Source organism: Diadema setosum, chromosome 12 (genome assembly GCF_964275005.1).
Source record: "Diadema setosum chromosome 12, eeDiaSeto1, whole genome shotgun sequence".
Lineage (NCBI taxonomy): Eukaryota > Metazoa > Echinodermata > Echinoidea > Diadematoida > Diadematidae > Diadema > Diadema setosum.
This window is the reverse complement of record NC_092696.1, coordinates 33,941,262-33,964,703: the sequence shown is the minus strand read 5'-3', so window position 1 is coordinate 33,964,703 and position 23,442 is coordinate 33,941,262.

Sequence of the window (23,442 nt, the reverse complement as noted above, 5' to 3'; positions counted from 1 at the left end):
TTTTCTTTTTCAAATATGGATTCCATTTACTAATCTGTAAACACTTATTCACATCTATTGGTGCTTCTTCGTTCAAATCCTCCCTTTTTACTCAGTTTCTGCACTGTTCTTTTTCTAATGTGACGATCTCTGTTTTATGCAGGATCTATACTGCACTTTTATTTCGCTTTCGACCCTGCCACCCTCCCCCGCCATTATTCCGTATTCCTTTTCTGCCACTGCCATGTAGCTTATATGAAAATCACAGAGTTACTACTATGCAAATCAAACCAGAAAACACACAAACACACACACACATACGCAAACACTACGATGAATATGAAATACCCTGATGAAGTTTGAATTTCACAAACACAATGAAAATAGGGCGAAATCTTTATAATGCACATTGAAATCTGATAACGTCATTTCTAAAATAGTTCAATCGGAACAGGGCTTTTGTCTTCCCCCATGCTGGGTCGAGTTTCATTATACCACTATGCAGTGAGTGACCGTTCACCCGCGATTATGAACTCGTGGTCCTAGCATCATAAACCGGCGCCGTGTGATCTTCAGTTCCCCTCGCGACATACGTAAGATATAGTATGATCGTCTATTAACTTCTTGTTTTTAGCCACTATCAGGTTTTCTTTTCTTTGTCTTTCACTGCTATCTCTCTTTCCTTCACCATGTAGGCTATTACCAGTTTCGACATTGATTTGTTCGACTGGAGTCCATGAAGTTTTTTTTTTTTCTTTTTGTTTAAATCTTCCCCTTTTCTTTCGATTTTTTAATATTCCTATGCCTAGAACTCGGTATACTTTGAAACATACATGTAATTGTACAACATACGTATATGATTTCTTATTCTTTAATACACACACAATCACACAATATACAAGAAGGAATAAATAACATGTATTATTGCTATTTTTTTTGTAAATAAGGGTTTTTGCTATTCTTTTGTTGTTTTTTGGTAAAATCGTCGTTATTTGTACTTTATTTGTTTTTAACTACTTTTTATCATGATCCTTCATAATCAATATTGGGTAGCCCTACTGTTTAGTTGCGAAAGTTTTTGTTTTTTCTAACCTGTTTTTTTTAATTCCTTCAATTATTTGTCCTAGATGTTTGTGATGAATCTTTGCCATTTGCTTTTTTTTTTGCATTTAATTTGTGTTAGCTTCTCCTTTCTTCTTGTTTCCCCATGCGTTCAGAACTTGCACATTTGCTCATTATTATCTTTATATTTATGTAGCATGGGTGACTTTTTTTCTGCCTAATGATTCCTTTTACGCATAATTTGCTTGTCTGTTTGCTGTTTTTGTTTGTGTGTTTGTTTGTTTGTTTGTGTTTTTCCTGAACCTACAAACTGTCAATTTTACGTTTGGAATCCGTCGAATAGTATTGTGTGTTGGTACATTGCAGCTTGGTTTCCGGAAACTTGATCTGTCGTCCATCTCGGTTTAGTTTGATGGAGGGTGACACACTGACAAAATATCGAGAGTCGGTGGCCAGATTAGGGAACAGAAAAGTACATCTTTCTTTTCTTATACAGCGGGAAGAAAACAGAAATCCAGCTCCTTCTTTTTTTCTTCAAGCCGTCCTTTGATTAGATTTATAGCAACCACTCCACTCGCAGGCAAACCTGAGCAAGGCGAGGGTGCAAGTTGTAACCTAGTTGAGATCTTTCTGGTTTGTCAGTAGCATCTTCGATTACACACCACTGTATATTCCCCATCTATCTATCAATCTATCTATCTATCTATCTATCTATCTATCTATCTATCTATCTATCTATCTATTCCTATCTCTCTCTCTCTCTCTCTATCTATCTCTTTATCCATCTATCTATTTCTCAAAGTCAAACAGAAAGGAAACAATTACCCATCTATTACCACCCCTCTTGAATAAATATCAACGAATTGAATAAAAAAAAACAACAACAACAACCAAAACCTGAACGTAATGGGCGCCTAATGAAACTTCGTTATCATCTTCCCTGCAAATGATCAGATGAGATCGTTTTGTTTATCAATATTCTGTTAGAATTGTTTTATTTTCACCAATTCCCGGCCAGACGACATTGCGTGCCTTCCTTGGTGTCTCGGGTTCGAGACCCATGAAGAAAAAAGTAAATGGGTGCATTGGTGCTCGTACGATCGTGCGATCGTTTACGATACGAGCAAGAGGCAATATACAATCCCTTGGTCTTCCGATTGGACTTTAATACACAGACACACACGCAACCACAATACACACACACACACACACACATACACACCATCACACACAAATACAATAATTGAACACACTTTTTTTTTAATCAGTAATATACATTAACTTTCATTTAAATAATATAAGGACAGTATTCTGAACTGATATTTGTGTGCAACATAACAAAGTATTTGCATCACCATATTTTATCACTCAAGCACACACACATAGATTCCCCGGGTGAGAGACAGTAATACAACTAATAAGCCATGTGCGCCAGTGGTTTCCGCCTCACTTTTGGAAAGGAACACGTGGCCAAGCACATGAAGTTTGCAAAGCGGGCGCCGGTGATAGCGGCGCCGTCCAGGTCGCGCCACGTGACCTCTGAAAATCCGCAAACCAGTAGCTGAATAGACGCCTCAGGCCAACTAAAGATATGTACAAGGGCCGTTTGAGTATCATTAAGACTCAATAATCATTTATTGCGCCAATAACTTGGCGTTATTCAGAAGCATTTGTTTCAGCAAGAATGCGACGCCGAGGAAATCCTAAGCAGCACATGTCTTTGTATTATGCACCGTATAACATACTTTACTTTATACTGCAAACATGGCTACAAAGCGCCAAATGTCTTTGAACGAACCTTCAGTATTTTGATATTGGTCATCGTCCACACAGACCTTCAGGGCAAAATTGTTTGCTTGGCACTTTACAGATATAGCACATAAATAAAAGGAAAAACATTTGTCCCTAATCTGTAGGAGAAATGATGATATCCGTGCAGTAAGATCCCAAAACGTTCGATGAGTTTGCAACCCTATAGCCCGATGCTTCGGAGATGGTGCAATAGCCCATAGTTTGTCATACATACAAGGTTCGGACTGGTTCACCTTGGTAGTGGGACACTTTGGCTGTGATTGCCGTTACAAGTGATATCAAACGACTCTATCCATGACTAAGCTTGACTTGTCCCCTGACGATAATGATAAGAGATAACACTTAGTTTATCAGTGTTCATGTTGCAACTTGTTTACGGTGCTTTAATCCATGTCGGTAAAATGATGATAGGTGCGATCACACTGGCAAAAATTCGAGATCTTAAAAATCGCTTTCTTAAACTTCTCGATCTTTGGCCAGTCTCAACGCGTCTTATGTGCCTGGCTATAACCGTTTGCTGACTATTGCTAGTCACCTGGTGCGAACCCCGAGAGATAATCGGCATCATTCGCCAGATTTGTGAGTGTTTTTGTGTGTGTGTGTGTGTGTGTGTGTGTGTGTGTGTGTGTATGTGTGTGTGTGTGTGTGTGTGTGTGTGTGTGTGTGTGTGTGTGTGTGTATGTGGTTCGGTATAGGTGGGCCACTTTACAGAGTTACCACTCTGCTCTTTGCGATGATTACATGGAGTGGGTTCTTTTACTTGCATGAGTTAAAACGTAAACCACACACGGCACCTCCTAATGTCCTATCCGAGGGACAGAGTGTTTTTTTTTTTCTCTTTAATACTAGATGGGGTGGTAAGATTACACACAACATTGCTTAGGTAGCCTCTGAAATCGAACCCGGGTCATACGGATAGGGAGATAGACGCGTTACTGACTCGACCAAATGACCGCCCTTAACGCCGGTATTAAGTAAACGGAAAGTTACACATCATGACAATTGTATTGACTTAATGTGGCGTCAAGGTGGAATTCCCTTTGTTGACCTCTCTCTGCTCCATTTCTTTTGTTGTAATACTATCTTTTCTTCTGCTCCTTTGTCGAAGCTTAGACTATCAGGCAGCGTCTAGGAGATAAGGATGATAGAAAATTTTTAGAGTCTGCCTATAATTCCAATATCGCGACAGCTAGCCGTGCAAATAACAAGTTGGCGTATCACACAAAACTCTTCAATTTATATCAAGTTATCAGTTATCTGTACATTACAATTAACATTTTTATGGCACGTGCCCAACTGTCTCGGCGTTTCGTCGACGAACGTTAAGCGATAAGTGTCACGAGAATCTAGTCGCTGGAAATGCCGGAAGGCATTTTCCCCCAGTTTCCTCGCTTTGATATATAAGAATGCGCCGTGTCTGATCAAGGCTTAAAAATAAAACTGGAATACTGTCTATAACAACACTTTATGGCACCCCAGTATCTCGTACTGCAAATCTTTACCGGCCTTATCAAAAAATAATGTATCTGTAAATAACTAGATCCTTATTCACATGCTATAAAAAAAAAGTTATAAATTCCCTTTGTGAAAACGGCGAAAATATAGAGGGAAATTTATCAAAGATATTTCCCCCTTTTATATATATATATATATATATATATATATATATATATATATATATATATATATATATATATATATATATATATAACCAATTCACCAAGACATAAAGCTGTGTGATGTGTTTAGTGCATGGATTAGAAATTTAGGAGGCCCATTAGAAATGGGTTAATCCGAAGACAATTCAATAGCATGTCAGAAATATCTGATGATGATGCGCAAATTCCATGAGAACTTTCACCCCTCCCGTGTAAGTTAATTACATCCAATCTTATCATATTCACAGGCATATAGGAAAAATTTAGAAAATGGTGCAAGTAAAAACTGAATGACGTCATTGACGTCATCAAGGAAGGACAAAAAAAAAGAAATAGGTAAAGAAATCATCCATAGGCTCCTCCTTTGGCAAGGAAACCTGATAAACCTCCATATTCCTCAAACACAAAAGAATATATAAACACAATGTTTGACTATAAGGAATGCATAGCAGATAATGTTCAGGGAATATATCGCATATTATCAATCCGTGCAAAAAGAAGTCAAGTTGCTATTAAAAGAGAAGAGTCCACTAATATTATTTAATACTAACATTAAAGGTCCTGTTTACCTTTCGGAACAGTGATTCTAAAAATGTTCAAAATATCACATTTCATGCATCCTGCACACAAAACATCCTGCCATACAAAATGTTTGCAATAAAGTCTAAAATATAAGGAGATATCAGTATTTTTCTCATTAAATCGTAACTGTAGACGATTTAGTCTGGAAACATTTTTATTATAACTATTGTTCACATTTTTTTGTATTCAACGATACTTAATTTCAATTATACAGATTCAATTTTTTTTTTTTTTTACGGCGGTTGTTTCTTTCCATAACTCACATTTTAGAACTATTTTAAAGCGCTAATGCTGGGTTTTTGTTCCTTTTGCAAATGATAAATTATGCCTTTAATCCTTGATCATCAAAATGATTATCACTTTGGACACAATCTTAGATTTTGGCACCTCAGTAAAAGAGATAGTGCAGTAAAGGGCATAGTCATTATTTCGACATTATTATACAAACAGAATTCGATTCAAGTCTTCTTTGAGCACCACTCTCTTAACACCCGTGATGATTCATACACGTTGTGGTGATATTATTCTTCCATTTTGGGGTTTTGCCTTATTACCCCAAGAGGGAGATTTGGACGTGGCTCGCAGATTTGTTTTTGAGAGGCTAATGGTAAAGAGCAGATAAGCGCGTTGATGGGCATTGGTGACGAGGCAAATTATAAACGAAAATCGGAAGTGCATTAGTTGTATGGATCACTCATATCCCACCAACGAGCTTTTGAGAAAAGGGCTTTCGAACTGAGCGGGAAAAGGGAAAAGGTGAAAATCAAATGGGTCAGTTTAAAGTTAATGATTTGTCTTAAAGACTCTGTGTAGCGTTCGGAGAGAGGGATGGTCCGATAAAATCGATCTCCATTCGCTGCCTACCGGTGTACATTCGAAAACCACGGACTATCGCAAGTCTGATAGAATAGAAATGCACATCAGCGAATGTGTGTATCGGAGCGTAATCATCGTGAACGTTCGATTCCAGTCGAAATTCTTCGGCTCTGTGTGTGTACTTACATGAAGATCAGCTGTACACAATTCGTTACAAGGATTCTCAAACATATCTGCGTCGGGCCAGCCTTCCCATCCCATGGTATCCCCGAGCTACCGCGTCTTTAAATTGGTAACAGACAAGATGGTGCACTCTTACTTACTCAACAGCCTTTTTCTTATATACTGACAACATTCATAGTTGATTGTGTTTGTTGTAGGAGCGAAGGGATTTCAAAATGTGAGAGCATTTTTTTTTACCGACAATCGCTGAACCTTTGACATACAAATCGAGCCCCTGAAGGTATAGCACGACAAAGATAGGCTAATTGTTGCTCCAAACGAAATTTGCTTTGTTAGAATCTCTCGACATCGTTATTCATAGGGTACCAATGTGACAGTCTCCCCATGTCGTATCAAGAATTTCTTATTTCAAGTGAGTGGAACCCCCTACATGTTGTTGTTGTTGTTGTAAGAACTAGATATGAAATCAAATTTGATAACCACTATCGCCCCTGCAGCATTACGCCTTGATTCAGTCTGCTAGAATTCCCTCACAAGATTTCTTTTTTTGAAGTTATAATGTTTATCAAGATGTGGCCTAGATGGAATTGAAATAGCAAAGAATAGAAGAGAGCCAAATAGAACACGAATACGCCTAAAGAATAACATCCCGCACAAAGGAATCTGACGTCAAACTATCGAGAGATTGAAAGAGACTGTAGCACAACCTGATGGACATGTATTATAGCTTGATCGGTAAACGGGTTCAGCGCCATTTATAAACATGTCAGAGTAGGTCCATCATCAGATAATGCAAAATACAATTTCTCCCATGACACTAAATCGTGCACCAGTATTTGATATGATTACTCATGAAGTTGTGATCAAATATTTCCTGTATTTTCTTATTGTTATTATTATTATTATCATTATTATTGTTATTATTATTATTATTATTATTATTATTATTATTACTATCATTATTATTATTATTATTATTATTATTATTATTATTATTATTATTATTATTATTATTATTATCATTATTATTATTATTATTATTATTATTATAATTATTATTATTATTATTATTATTATTATTATTATTATTATTATTATTATTATTATTATTATTATCTGAACAGGTATTAGAGCAAATATCCAATGTCGAAAACATTCTTGGAATTAAGAGTGGAATGTACTAAAATATGTTTTATTTATTTATTTTTTTAGTACGTATCATTTTCACAAACTGTTTCAAAACAAACAAAGAGTATTGGGGACCTAACAGGTGTTATTGGCAACCTACATTAGAAAGATAAGTACTGTAATTACCTACTCTGCTTTGAAGTCACGAAGATTACACTCGTTACTTGAAATAGATTTTTTATTTGCTTGCTTTTCCTTACATTTTATAGCCAATGTTGAATGAACAATACAATTACGAGATACAACGGTAATCACATCTGCAAGGTTGAAAAGAAAAGTCGCCAATGGTGTGTCAGGCCGATATGATAAATCCATTACAGTCACTGAATTGGTTTATTGAAACAACACCAGCCTTCGCTGACTCATAGGCAAAAGTGTTTAGTGCACAGTCTAATGAATGTGTCATAGATGAATGGTATCCACCTTACTACTTAGCAGTCGCGTTCATCATTCTTTATTATGTCAATAAAGAAGATAGCATGCAAAATCTATAGGTTATCTTCTGGAATAAGCAGGAACGCAGGGCAGACACCCCCCCCCCCCCCCCGAAAAAAGTACGCAACAGACTAAATTTAGCTTAATTGTGTTCAATTCGATTGATTTATTTCATAAAATCGACAGGATCATGGTATCAGATAATACGGAATAATATCTGAATATACCTTTGCATAACACTGAAACATATCCCGATATATATATATATATATATATATATATATATATATATATATATATATGAGAGAGAGGGAGAGAGAGAGAGAGAGAGAGAGAGAGAGAGAGAGTGTGTGTGTATCTTTATGTAGGACCAGGCAGAACAGTGGACATTGTTTCTTATATATATATATATATATATATATATATATATATATATATATATATATATATAATATACAGAGATAGATAAATAGAGAGAGAGAGAGAGGATTGTAATCCAGAGACAACACCCCCCCCCCCGAAAAAAAAAAAAACAGTCGGAGGTCGTGACCTTTACGGGTAATTGTCAATAGTTTATTTATGATGCTGTCATTCAATAATTTACAAGCTCCAGTAATCCGCAAATCTGCTGTTATGAATGTTTCATAGGAATCGGAAGTAGACTTTAAAGACGAGGTTGGGTAGAAAAGGATGAATAACTTGCGTATTTACCTGTTCAAAGTGAATGCTCTCGTACTACACTTAGGACTAGAAATTTCAATGCCTCTCTAATTTTCCTCCCTCCCCCAATTCACTGGCGTTCGTGCCCTTTCAGCAGTCTTTTCATTTCTATTGCTTACGTTGATCCGCTATATACCCGGCTGACTGCCATATCACAATCGGAAGGCGGCAGTGATTTGGCAGCCGTTAATAAGGTGGAATGACAGGCGTAAAGATCGGACGGCAGCGCACTGGCGATGACGAACGTCGAGCGGGAAATGAAAGGGGGTACCCATGTGCGCGATCGACGTTCATACGGTGGATGCGCCTCGGCGGGAAAAGAAAAAAGCAACACAAAAAGAACAATGATGAGCTAAAGAGTTAAGTCTGAAATAATACGTTGCGCAAGCGACAAAGTCAAAACCTACAAGAAGAAAAAAATCGTATGGAGTAATTTTGTTGTATTTTGCACGATAAACAGCCTCAATCACATATTACTTAGAAAAAAAAAATAAGATTTCAAATTCAATCATGTTCTATTTTCTTGCCATGGGTAACAGTTGTGACAAAATCCTAACTTCCACAATGAAAATTACTCGGTCAGAAATCACGCAGGTGTCCTGCAGTGCATTCTGGGATAGCATGGGCGTTAAGCAAACAAACAAACAAACAAACAAAATGGAAATAGAGAGATAAATGATTTGACTCAACTTTCATGTAACATACAAAAGACAATTTGGAGGTAACTGGCAGCAATTGAATTTAGATACTGGGTAACGTATAGGGATTCATGGGTAGCCCGATTGAATTCGTTGAGAACCGGCCAGGAAATATTGTGCATCGAAGCGTACACTCATCTGTAACGGTCGACTGTAGTCAAGGTTTTCGTGATGTGTGTACTTACAGAGATCAGTGCCCACAGTTCGTGGACGGGGACGACGGGATATTTATCCAAACCGAGACAAGTTTTCCACTCAGTGATATCCCGATGTTACTGATGTGTCTTAAATCCTTTCTGCGCCAGGGACTTTTTGGGCAGAGTGTGCGATGCTCTGTGGATTTCTGTATGATCCAACAGCACCCAAAGCACAAAAGGGTTAAAGTGAAGTCGTAAGGGGGTAATCTAAGGACTTGTGCTTGGTCTCTAATCACTTACGAACATAACAGATGGTTCTTAAAGAATGCTAAGGGCTTTTGAACTTCTCATTTGATAGTTTCCTCTTTATCTTTAAAGCTTTTAAACAAGCAAGTATGGCATAATAAAACTTATTATGGGAAAGGCGTACATGGTAAACGATACAGTCTTTCGATCCGAGAAAAGTACTGAGCAATGCTCTCACTTGAATAGTTAGGATCTGACTTCATTCGCTTCGCGTACTCCTCAGATCTAGGAAGAAAGTATTAAAGGTTCATGGGTAATTAACGACGGCGTATTTGTCTTCATAGAAATAGAAGTGTAAACCGAGAACCCACGACTAAATCTAGCATATTGATTTCATATTACGTGAAAATATGAAGAGAAAGACAAAGTCTCTGGTGCTTTTGTTGGCCTGGATTGGAATCTTGGCTGAAGTGTTTCTTGGTGAGTTTATGCATTTGTTTGATTTCTGTGCGTTTGTTGGTTTGTTTGTTGTCTGTTTCTTTGCATTTTTAGCCCGGGGATGACTGTGTTGGGTTACAACGCTACAATGTATATCAGAAACACATTAGGTTGATTTGATAGGATGGCATTACAAAGATATCACATTTCTTCTCGTTGGATCCCCTTTGCTACAACTCACCTGCTCCGTATGCTTCGCGCCTCACAACTCAATCCTATTTCTGTACACGTGCTACAATAAGAAGAAAACACGCACGTGTGTGTGTTCGTGTATATGTGTGTTCGAGATAGATAGAAAGATAAATAGATAAATAGATAGATAGATAGATAGATAGATAGATAGATAGATAGATAGATAGATACATAGATAGATAGATAGATAGATAGATAGATAGATAGATAGATAGATAGAAAGATAGATAGATGGATTGATGGATAGCTAGCTAGCTTGCTAGCTACCCATGTAGATAGATAATCTTAGGGGTAGGTAGGTAGGTAGATAGATAGATACATTGATAGATACATTGATAGATATAGATAGATAGATAGATAGATAGATAGATAGATAGATAGATAGATATATAGATAGGTAGGTTGATAGGTAGATAGATAAATAGATAGATAGATAGACAGATAGATAGATAGATAGATAGATAAATAGATACACTGATAGATAGATAGATAGATAGATAGATAGATAGATAGATAGATAGAAAGCTAGATAGATGGATGAATGGATAGCTAGCTAGCTTGCTAGCTACCCATGTAGATAGATATGTAGGGGTAGGCAGGTAGGTAGGTAGATACATGTAGATAGATTGATAGATAGATAGGTAGGTAGGTAGGTAGATAGATAGATAGATAGATAGATAGATAGATAGATAGATAGATAGATAGGTACATAGATGGGTAGGTAGATAGATAGGTATATAGATTGATAGATAGCTATGTAGGTAGATAGATGGATAGATAGACAGATAGATAGATAGATAGATAGATAGATAGATAGATAGATAGATAGAGGAGGGGGGGGGGGAGAAGGGAGAGGGGGTATGACGTTGTCTACTCACTCTCTAAATTCCGTAGATTGAAAGTCAATCTAATAGATTGTAATCACGGACCAATCCAAAATTGGATTGAAAGTTTCAATCGAATAAGATTGAATTCTCACTCTATTAGATTGAAAAATTCTATCCAACTTTTGGATTGGTCCTTGACTACAATCTATTTCAATTTAAGGAATTTGGAGCTAATACGACATTTAACGCTTCGAATACATCAAAACGTTTCTCATATTCGTGGTCCTAATTTTGCATCTCATTTTACATATCAAGTTCTCCCTCAAATAATCGATTGAAATCTTTGAATGGTGCTACATTCCATCAGAGTTTGTGTATGTTCGCGTGTGTGTGTGGGGGGGGGGGGGGCGAGGTAGAGGGTCGTTGGGTATTTTTCCTCAAGTTGGCTGTGTTATCGGATGGCTTACTATTAATTATTTTTTGTTCATTTACAATGTGATCGATTCTGCTTATTATCATAGTATCATACTATACACGCCAACGTGTGTGGAGGCTACATTTCTTAAAAGGCTTAATGCATACATTTTTAATCGTATCGATTTTCTTATGTTAGCTCTATGTCACTTTGTTATCTCTATGTCCTTTTATATGCAGTTATACTATAAACCTATGCTAACGGAAGAATGATAAGAAAAGAATTGAGAGGAGAAAAGACAACACATTTTTTTAGACGTAAGCATTGCGCAATGTACATGTCGTATCTGCAATAAGAATTCATCGCTCATCAAAATTTGGAGCCTTGCGTTTCAAGGTCTTCAAACAACGTTAAAATCGATTTCATTGTTTATAGTCACACATTTTAAACTCCAAGTAGTTTCCATCAGGCACACCAATGCAAAGCTACTCTATTTTGATATTCCCGAGTTTGGACATGTAATCTTGTCTATGACGTCACTGATGGCTGTTGAATATTCATACTTGCCGGAACGCTTCCCTCCGACACCGATGCAGACAATGATGTCGCACCCCTGTAGCCAGGGCATGTCAATTCAGCGTCTCCTTTTCGTTTATCTTGGAATATTTCTGGGGGATTTTCCGCACCCATGGGTGTTAAAGGATCTTGGAGAAGTCGTATCAATGGTCCATTATTTATTCCTGAAAGAAACTCGTATACACAGTGGAATTATCGTCAAATTTGAAAATGACAAGGCCGACCTACATTGCAAGCTATAAGGAAAAAAGAAAGAAAGAAAAAGAAGAACTGGACAGAAAATGAAGGGGAAAAGGAAAGGAAAGAAGAATAAGTGGATGAAGCAAAGGATACAGAATGCATTTCTCGAAGCTAACCTTATGGTAAACATGACGTTCATGATTAAATTGTAGAACCTAAAGGACTGCTTTAACTTTCGACGTTTTGTTTCTGATATCATTGTTTTCCAAGTTGCTTTAGTAGTCGTTGCTTTTGCCGGTAGGTGAGAGCCAACCTGGAAATGCTAGACATGTTCTTCCTAGCGGAAAAAAAAAAAACAACAACAACATGCTCCTTCCGTGGTTTCTCCGGAAAAGGAGGCTGGATAGTACCGTAAGGATGTAACCCATGCGGAAAGATGGATGTTGCGGGGCACTACTAGAGAACGTTGGAAGGGCTGTTGTAACTGACACTCAGTATCACGGAAACTCGCCTACGATGACATGAGTCTTTTCACCATTCTGTTTGTATGTTGCTTTTTGTTATTCTTCCTGTTTCGTTGTCGTTTTTACAGATGCTGGGTCTTTTTATTTACCCATCATCATTTTTTTTTTTTTTACCCATCATCAATTTTTTTAACGGTATTTGTAAACAAAACGTTCTCTAGTGGTTGTATTCAAGAAACGCTTTATATGCTTTTACTGAAAAGTCAAAGCAATATGAATCACATTATATGTATTTATATGTTTCTGTATTTCTCTCTTTTTTGTCTGCAAGTCATTTAGGAAACCTGAATAACGGTTAAGGTAACCACGTGACTTGAAGTTTCGATTTGATCTGTTCAACAATCTACGCCCCCACTTTTCGTCCCATCCTCTGGGAGTAGGGACAAGTAGTGTGTGGTTGTCTCACGCTCCTCCAACCTCCGCGATGTTTACCGCCAAACACCGGCCCTGATTAAATACCGCCGCATCGATTTTTTTTCCCTTGTCTGTACCACTGGCTCAAAACCCTCGCGCCCTCCCAGCGTTCCGAGCGGTTCAAGGGGGGCTCAACTTACGCCAAATTGGCTAGAATATCGCCGTCTTCATTACGCAAATCACCCGCTCGACATTTGCAAGTGGACTGCCAATTAGGGTCCGAACAAGCGAAAGAAAAGAAAGCGAAATAAGGCCATCACCGCAGACAGACTGTCCCATTCCTCCATGATAGTACATGGTGTTTGAAGAATATTCTTCGTTCTATTTGAGTGATCGACTGTTAAATCAGCCATGTCAAATTGCCGTGATTTTTTTTTTTATTTTTATTTTTTTTGTTAACGGCAATGACGATTATTTCTTGTCAATTGATTTCGGCGAAGGGCGGGGAAAAGTCGCCACGGACAATAAAAGGAAGAAGGTTTCAAAGTCGGCGACGGATGCGGGAACGTCATTAGGACGATACAGCACGGTCCGGAAACATGTCTGGCGATTATTTGGACAGAATGTCCGGTTCCTCCAAATGAGCAACGAAGCTGTATTTATGTTTGATCTGAAGGAAAACTCTCAGAGGCTCTCTAGCGAATATCGACACGCTCATCATCCCGGAGACTAATCTGTCATGACTTTTGCAGAAGGCAAGTTCAGAGCAGTCTTAAAAGAGAGAGAGAGAAAAACAAAATAATAATACAAGCAAAACAGGAGCTAATGTCATTATTTAAGCACAGCATGGTTCAGGCAGGAATGCATTCTTGTTTTAATACATACTCAACACTAAGTCTTTTTCAAATTCATGAAATTCTTCCGTCGAGATGTTGTCATTGCAACTGATTGACAAATTGCCCTACATCGACGTAGGTTCGAATCCTGCTCGAGTATGTACGCCCATGATTTTTTATCATTTCTGCTACTAAAACACTGATCAATTCAGTGCTTATTTACGTCGATGTAGGGCAATTTGTGAATCAGCTGCACTAAGTCTTTTATTTTTATTTTCCCTTACTTCTATAGATATATTTCATCAGACACTTGTCAGAGCAGTGAATACAAACTCATACTTTTTTTTTTTCATTTACTGGCTTAATGGTTGAGGGTCAAAATGTATATTAAGAATGAATGCTGAACCAAATCAAAGGACGGACAAGGATAGATACCTCGCAAAATCGACATCATTGTCGATTTACGTGCACGCATTTTCTTTTTCATATACACGCATGTTTCTCTTATGGGTGCTTTAATCTGCGCGTGTGTATAACATATATGCATCCTGAAGTTCTTAGCTATTGATCTACACTGACTTCATTTGTTATTCATGTTAGTGCGAGTATATGGCATTTATATGACAGATCTTTCCTGTTATTGAGTTATTTGATTGATTCAGCAGAAAGATAATTTTAATCTGTAGGTAGGATATATCCGAACAATTGATTCATCTGACGTAAACACATAACAGATGAAAAGTGACATGTTTCGTTTTAGTTGCGACCTGCATTTTTACTTCCATAATTCTACGTCAAATACCCACCTGTCTACTCCGAACTTAAAAGACGATCAAGTCAATTATGGGGCGTCGGGCTGTAACCCCAATCAGAGTCGATTATGGATAAAATGTGGTGATCGGTTCATTTCATTAAGATGCAATCAAATCGGTATGCTTTCAAAACTATATCCTCCTTCCTCTCAGTTGTGAAATAAATTATGTAAGGTGAATTATGGGGTAATCTGTCTTCGCTGCCAGCACTAATCGGCGATCTCTGTTTTGAGCGTGCAAGAATTCCCAGAAGTGATATAAATGAATGAAGAAGAGAATACCCATGAAATACGAAAATGAATCTGTGTTTATGTTATCATGAAAGAGACACTGCTCTACGACATTCCATATTGGCGCATTTGAATTCCAGAACGGAACGAATGTGTTATTATATCATAATACTCTCGTATTAAGCAGGACTCTGGTTCACTTCCTGTCAGATGGGAAAAGTCAAGCGAGAAGCATTTAGGGCAATTAAAGAGATAATTGGATTTTGGTACTGTCGTCTCTAAAAGTAGCACACCTCAATCTGGATAACTTACGTCACTATGACACTGTTCATTTCGATTATCCATTTGAGCATACAATGTTGTAACAACCGAGAAATAAGGTATGTTCGACTGCCGCGTACACGAGAGATGTTGTCTCGCATATTGATATCACATAGATATTATCACCATGCCTCTTTATTGGGGGCAACTACACGCCATTTAACACGAGAGGAAAGTGATGCGACACGATTTGACAAGATGCGACACGATTCGGGATGTGATGCACAAGGTAGGCCGCCATGAAAAAAAAAAATCGATCTGATGTAGTCTTCATAATCGCACAACAATCGGTGTTGTTGACATTGATAATGCAGGCGTCACAGCGTCGTAAAACTGATACAGGATGGCCATTACGCATATGGAATTTCCGATTTCCCACGAAGTTAAACGTGGCCAAAAGCCAGTCAACAGCCGAACAACCGAATACGATGTCTACAGAATAAGTGACGATAACACCGAACCACACTAGAATGCAACACGACGAATTTTTATCACAAACAAAGACGAAACAAAGCGAACCTTTGAAAGATCTTCGGAATATGTTTAGCTTACCAGAGACTTTGCCGTCACTCAGGAAGTTCCTGTCTGAGCCTCAGAAGCTCCACCGGCGGTCATAAGATGGCTTAAAATATTAAAGATGCCCTCACAAACTACGTAAAGTTTACACGATCAGAGCCGAATTCGAACATTCCCTTTATCGTGTGTTCATCTTTGCTCTGTATTTCTGGACAGTTTGACTCTTGCATAACCAGTAATTCTTGGATACTATTGCTATTGGAAGTTTTTTTTTTGTGTGTGTGTGTGTGTTTTTGTTATCACACACAAAATATATGCGGCATGCATACACATACACGTACTTAGGTATACAAACATACATACGCACATGCATTAAAATACGTGCACAACTTGCACACACACGTACTCATATGATAATTTAGGTGTGCGTTTGTGGGTCTATAAATAATATAATGAGAGTGAGTAGGTTGATACTTATGAGCCCATGAGCTTTACAGGACCATCTACACTATACAAAAGAAGTTGGTTCCTTGTAAGTTGGAATTTGTGGGTAGAGTGCAGTGCTTTTACGGAGACACATAACCTTAAACAGAAAACGGGTTTAAGCCCTGAACTTGATAAACCCGTTGAAAGGTCTACTCGCATTGTTTTTGTTCCAATTAATCTTTATTCCATTGTCATTTAATTCCATCCAATAAAAACAAAAACAAAAACAAAGCATTTATTACACAAATCATTGCTTTATCATTTTGTGAGAAATACATAACGCAGTGAGGATCATACAGAATATAGTGAGATATATTTGTAATCACTTCTTCAGAATAATCAAGACAAGGAATGCATACTTTGCAAGGTTGACAAAAAAGTAAGTATAACAATGGAAAGAACAGCGGCCCGCTTTCGCCTCGACTTTCTTTGCGTTTACCTCTCCTTTGGAGTGATCACCCCTTTACTCTCTTTTAAGGTCACATTAGATTGGACAAGTATGCCAGACGATGCGTATAGTCGCGACTCCTAACATTCGCCAACCTTGAAATCTCGCATTGGCCTGATCCTGGCATCCATCTCTTATTTGGAGCTCTCACCGGGAGCTGTTTGACCTCATTTGACATTACTGAGCGGTTGGTATCTTTCCTCTGAAGGCATCTCCCTTTCGAGAGAACAGAATGTCGAACAGCAAACTTGGCATTATCAAAAACCGTCGGTGAATCTTTGATCAAAGTCCAAGTTCACCTTTATGTTCCCAAAATAAAAGAAATATGTTCATGAGTTTTCTTTTTTGGTCTTTTTTAAACGATCTGTTCATTGGGAGCGCGTCGATTTTTTGATGTGAGCCGTACGTGTGAAAACCAATTCTTGGAGAGAGAATCACCGTTATTACTCGGTTGCCACGGCGACAAGAACGGAGAGGGACTCATGTTTTGGGTTTGATGAAACTTCGTGTCCCCATAATTGCGCCATTACAGAGCGCGTAGACACGGGAGATGTGATAATTCCATGATCTATCTTGCGGAATGCATTTCCAGGTGTCCGACTACACGTCTCTCTCTGTCTCCAGAGAATCAGGGTCAGCTAAGGAAAAGATCCATCATCTTTTTAGACAGCAGGGCTGCCAAAGACACGACAGAAAAAAAAAATGAAAATGCGAACAGGATTGTCTCGTGTGCAGCTAAAACGGTATTCATCGTTCATTGAAGAAAAGACCAGGTAGTGTATATGCTCAATTGTGGATGAACCCAATAGTCTTTAAATAGGCTTTGCACACTGCTGTCTTAATAACTAGGAAAGAAAAAAAGAAAAAAAAAAGAAAAAGAATATGGGACATTTCTCATCATAACTTTAGTGTATCTGATATTGGACTTTGAAAATGAAAATGGCCTTTTCTCCATTTTGCGATCATTTCTTCATAATCATACATAATATTCTTCCGAATTGTTATGGTGCTCAGCTTTAGCAGATTGTGATAGATTTGCATGGGGTGATATCGCATTGCTAACTTCCTGTTCATCACTCTTTCTTCATCTCTATATGTCACAACCATGTATCATTTTTCTGTTCTGTATGACGTGCGAAATTGTAGCGTCGACTCTGACTCAGACCTGACAACATGCCTGAGGCCCCCATTTAGAAACAGTTCGAAAGTCACATTGGCGTGGGGTGGGGGGGGGGAGGGGGGGGGGAGGTAGTAGCTTTGAAAACAGCAAGGACTATTCAATCCCATACAAACACCATTCGTTCCAATTGTGTCTATTATAATTATAATATACTATACCACCTCTGCTCTCAACCATACACTCCGTGAAATGTAAACATCTTGCCTTTTCTCTATCAACCTGATTGAAGCGATAGAAAATACCAATTTAGATTTCGACATTATGACATATTAAATGAGGGACGGGTAAAAGTTGAGGTTGGAGATACTAATGTAACATGTGCATGCCTAAATCACCACTACCTCCCACCCCTCCCCCTCCCCTTCCCCTCCCACCCCCTATTCTCAACCAGACAGTGTATTCTGAAAGCGCACTCCAGTCGTGATAACCACGGCACTCCAACCATTTGGAGGACTCTTTTTCACCCCTGTTCTCTGCGATGACCGATCGCCTCTCCAGAGTGTTTGGTTCGAAGACAATTGCGCGCTGGTTGTTGAACATCGGCAAACATATAGCGGCCACGTGTGAAGTGAGACGCGCTCCTGCACAGCATCACCTTTTGTTTGGTTGGTCAGGACGGTCAGCTTGAATAAGGAGTGCCTTCGTCAGGTGAGCTGAAAGGATTGGACGCATTAACATTGCCATATTTGGAAGAATAACAAGAGGAAAGAATGGAGGACGAATGAGCGAAGATGAGAGGAAGGACATAGAGAAGGAAGAAAACGAAATAGGGGATGGAAAAAACGACAAGATGATTAAGATAGGAGGAAACAGGATTCGGGAAGAAAGCACAGGGAAAAGAAAGAGGAGAAGACTTAAAGGGATGGTACAGTATTGGTGGAAATGAGAATTGGGCTTTTAACTTTTTGCGAGATACCAAGGAAACACTTATGATATAGATAGTGCAGAGCATACCATTTTAAGAGGAATTCAAAGTTTACTTGATGGAAATTAGGTTTGGAATGACTGAAACATCCAAAAACGAAGTAAAACAAAGCGATCGTGATAAAGTGTGGGTCCCACACTTTATCACTCTTTTTTGGATATCTCGGCCATTTCAAAACCAAAATGTAAGAAACCTGAAATTAGGTCTCAACCAAAACTATACGACCCCTTTAAAAGAAAGGAGAAGAAGAAGCATGGTATTATCTGAATGCGTACGTGTCCTTACTTGCGTGGATTGATATCCTAGTTGATATCAAATACAGTAAAACCTGCCTTATCGGCCAGCTGTCTACAGCGGCCACCTGCCAAGTTATCCCCCATAGAAAAGCCATGTCAAAGAATCTGTCTATAGCGACCTTTTTTTTTTTCGTCTCCCTTGGGTGACCGCTATAGACAGGTTTGACTGTACGTGATTCAATAGCCTTGCTGATGTCTTCAACACAATGAAAACCCAAACGATCCACATCCTACATAGCTGGTGTCCATTGGGAATTTTCTCAAAGCAATGGAGATATCATTATCTTGTTGTTGTTGTTGTTGTTGTTGTTGTTTTTGCAATGAATTCCATTTATATATATATTGGTACATTGTCCTAAATATTAAATAACACTTTGAAAGTGTGTAGCCATTGTAGACACAGTAGCCCAGTTTTGTTTATTTGAATTTTTGTTTTGTTGTTCTTTTTTGTGGGAGGGCGGGGCTGGGAGAAGTTATTCAATATCGTCATGCATATTGTATCTATATCGCGCAACATTTATAATCCTGCCAATTATTCTTTTGAATAGATTAAGTGATTATGTCACAGCTCTTCTTACCCTCTTACTGTCAACATTTCCAGGTTTACAGTATTCATGAATATTATATAGTCGTGTCGTTCCAGTTTCTAAATATATCCGCGATGTTGCGACTGAAAATGTTCAAAGCCTTGTAAGGGGAAAAGATGTTCGTGTTACGGTGAGAAGAGAACGGAGTGATAAGGAGGGGTGACATAGCCAACTAGGTCTCAACTCCCTAAAGTATCACCGAGCCTAAATCATGCATGGCGCCACTCGCAGGAATCCTCGACGCAGACTATCGCAAGATTGAAGGGGGTAATTATAACATTCAAATGATGCACATTTTTTTTTTAACATGACGTACCAAAATTTTATCATGAAAGTCTCTTTCATTTTATTCATAATACATAGAATACACACGTGATTCACCATATTCTCCTTTTTACCTTTGTAATATATTGCCTGTTTTGAGGAAAAGGTCTGATTGTAATTTTTGACCCTTCATTTCTTTTTCACTTTATTTAGATTGCTGTTCTCAACTTAATACGACTTTGCCAGCATTGGTTGTAAAAGTCTGGCAGTACTTTTCACCACTCTCTAATCTCGATAACACCTTCATATTATTAAACACGAACTGAAAATGCTCCGAGACCATTTTTCTGAGTTTCTGTTCAAAAGTTCAAAAACACATCATTAAACATGATTTACCAAACGTGCAAAACGATATCTGTATAAGCAATTATTCACATAATTATACACAAATACACACACACATACAAACGCACATAAATATACCCACTTACACAATTATGTTCATATATAAACCATACACACTTACATAAATGCATACAGAGGTCTAAACATACATACATACCTATAGATCGACAGATATACGTGCGTGAATAATTTGTTAGTGTTCTTATCTGTATCTACGCATATATGCCAGTACGTGATATTATGCCCATCTGATGTAAAAATGACTTCTCCTCAAAGGGAATTTAAACTTTTGATGATAATAAACCTTTCTCTTGGTTCTCTTTTTGGATTCATACCTCTGACAGGTCTTCTGCGTTAAAGGGGCATTCCAGACGATTTTCATTATTTCACATCATGTAGTACATAAATCGACAATTCCATGTATAGATTTGTGGAATTCATTGTAGTTCTTGAGCAGAGAAACAATACTTTGAAAAACCCTAACCAAATGTGAACAAGGGTTATGACATAGGGGCTCACATATTTCAGAAATGTGGCAGTGTAATTCCATTACAAGACGGCTTGCTTGCCTTGACGGCCTTCTTCTTTTGTTCTGCTCCCTTGAGCCCCAACTCATGCATTCTTATCAGCTTATGGTGACTGTGCCATGTCATCATCCTTGTTCATTGCAATTTGTTCTAGATTTTGAAAATAATATTATCCCTTAGTCTTTATCCCAATTATCATAAATTCTGAAACTCTGTCCTCGGTATAACTAATTTATAATTGAAGAGTTTGTTTGCAAAAACCGATAAGTCCATATTTGCCAAATGGAGATATTAGCGATTAAAGGTCAAGAAAAATAAAGAGAATAATAAGAAAATTTTTGCTTCTTTTGACCATAACTTCAAAAATATACCTTAATATGTAGTGACCAATATATCATTTAAAAGGTAATATTTTGTACTTTATGACAGAGGCCGTACATCAAAATCTTCAAAAATGGACTTATCGGTTTTTGCAAACAAAGTGTTCTGTTGTTCAAATGTTAACATCGGAAAATAATCTGGAGGTCTCCTTTAAATATATACAACGATTCTTATGCTTGTACCTTTGAACATAATTGAATTCTTTTTCTGAGTTCAAACTCCGATCAATCTCTCATACTTCTTCTCCCCCGCCCCCGAAAAAAAAAAAGAAGAAAATCAACACAGTCATGTTAGAAAGACATTATTATTTCTTTGTCCTATTATCTCCGGGACATTGACATTGACGAGGAGTATAAAGATGCCGCCCACTTGCGTTCATGCACGAGTACATGATTATCGTTCACACTTTTAAAATGCTATTCTTAGGCGCTCCAATGGAATTCGCTTTGAATGTCTGCCAAGAGACATAAGATGCGTGACAACCAATCAGTGCTACTGAATAACTTTCCGGGGCGGATGGCAGTTATGAAATTTTAAAGAAAAAATGTGATGTTCCATTGAAACGTACCTGGGACGCACCTTAATAAAAGGGCGCAATCAGGACAACCGCATTTCTAACATTATAGAAATTATTTCTCGTGCCGACTTTTCTGATTCAAAACGAGATAAGAAAAAAATAAGTATTGAACAAAACAAGATGTGTCTTGTTTGTTATCATCATGACGGAAGATATACAGGCGATATATGAAAACACACCACAAAATAAAGACTCCATAAGGTATAGATGCATAGAATGCACTGTGTTTGCTGACAAGTGTGATTAAAGTGATGCAATGTGCCTCGAACCTATATGGGACAATTTGGGAAAAGCATGGCCGGCTGGTCTGACGTTTGTTGAATTATGAAAATTGATTCTCTGTCCAACGAGTTGCTCTTAGTTCGTCATGGACGATAATGTCAAAATGTGTTACAATAACAAATCATTTCTGACCTTTCGGAAATGTTTGATCTCTGGAAGGTCAAACGTTTTTACGACGAGTTTCCGTTGATGTGATCGATACAAAGTGACGTCACGCCACGCATTACGTAACGCATAAACTGTGATTTTTTCTTTTTCTGTCCGCCCCGCAAGTATATGCGCTAAACAGTTCAATAAGTTGTTAACCTGCGATTAGTGAAAGCGGACTTACGCACAGCCAGATCGGCTTGGGGGAAGGCGCTTTCATGTCCGCTCAGTGACGTCATTATATACAGATTAAATGAAGCAGGCAGCGAATCATCTGGACAGAAACGAACCGAAAGAAGCACGTGAATTATTGATATTCTGTTCACCTTGCTGACAGATGCACTTGCCCCAAAATCTCCGCACTACTCTCGTCATTACAGGAACACTTATTCCAATCTCCTGGTTTATGTACATTAAACTTTAAAGAAAGAGTAGAGCAACATATGTAAAATGCCAGTTTTTAAAGGTGCAGACTACACATTAAAAAAACCTGTAAAAAGACCACAAAAAAAAAACGGCAAAGAAAATGTTGGCTATATTTTTGTGTCGAACATTCCATTTCCGTTAAAGATTTGAAATCGTTGATGAGAAGTGACTATTGGTGTAGGCACGAATGTTGGTCAATAAAGATATAACTCCCTTGGGACGTTGCCTCGGGATGACTATTGCCAGACAGCTTGTCTGGGGTAGAACATCAGCATGCCACTGAAGGACTCCTTCCAATATGGTTCCTAGAAGATTATCGTGCTCATTTCACGAGTAATTAGGTGCTTGTCTATTTATAAAGCCAAATTGTTATCCATGACTGTTTCTTTCCTTTTGTTTCTTGACCGATAATAGTCACCGTGACATTTCCAGAAAAAAAAAATAGTTGTAAAGTTTAATGTCATTGGCACAGTTAGCTGAACAACTGTGAACAACTAGTAGGTATACTCATGAGTTTTTCTTGGTATCATTTTCTTTGTTTAATTCATTTGTATTTCAAAGTGCAGGTAACTTCCTTTGTGTGTGGGGGGGGGGAGGGGAGGGGTTGTTGTAAGTACTGGATGGAGTTTCACCGTTTCCCAAGAGTTCCAACGTCCTCTGCTGCATATGCACGATTACGTAATGTAGTGGTCTTTACATGCAGCCAATAAGACA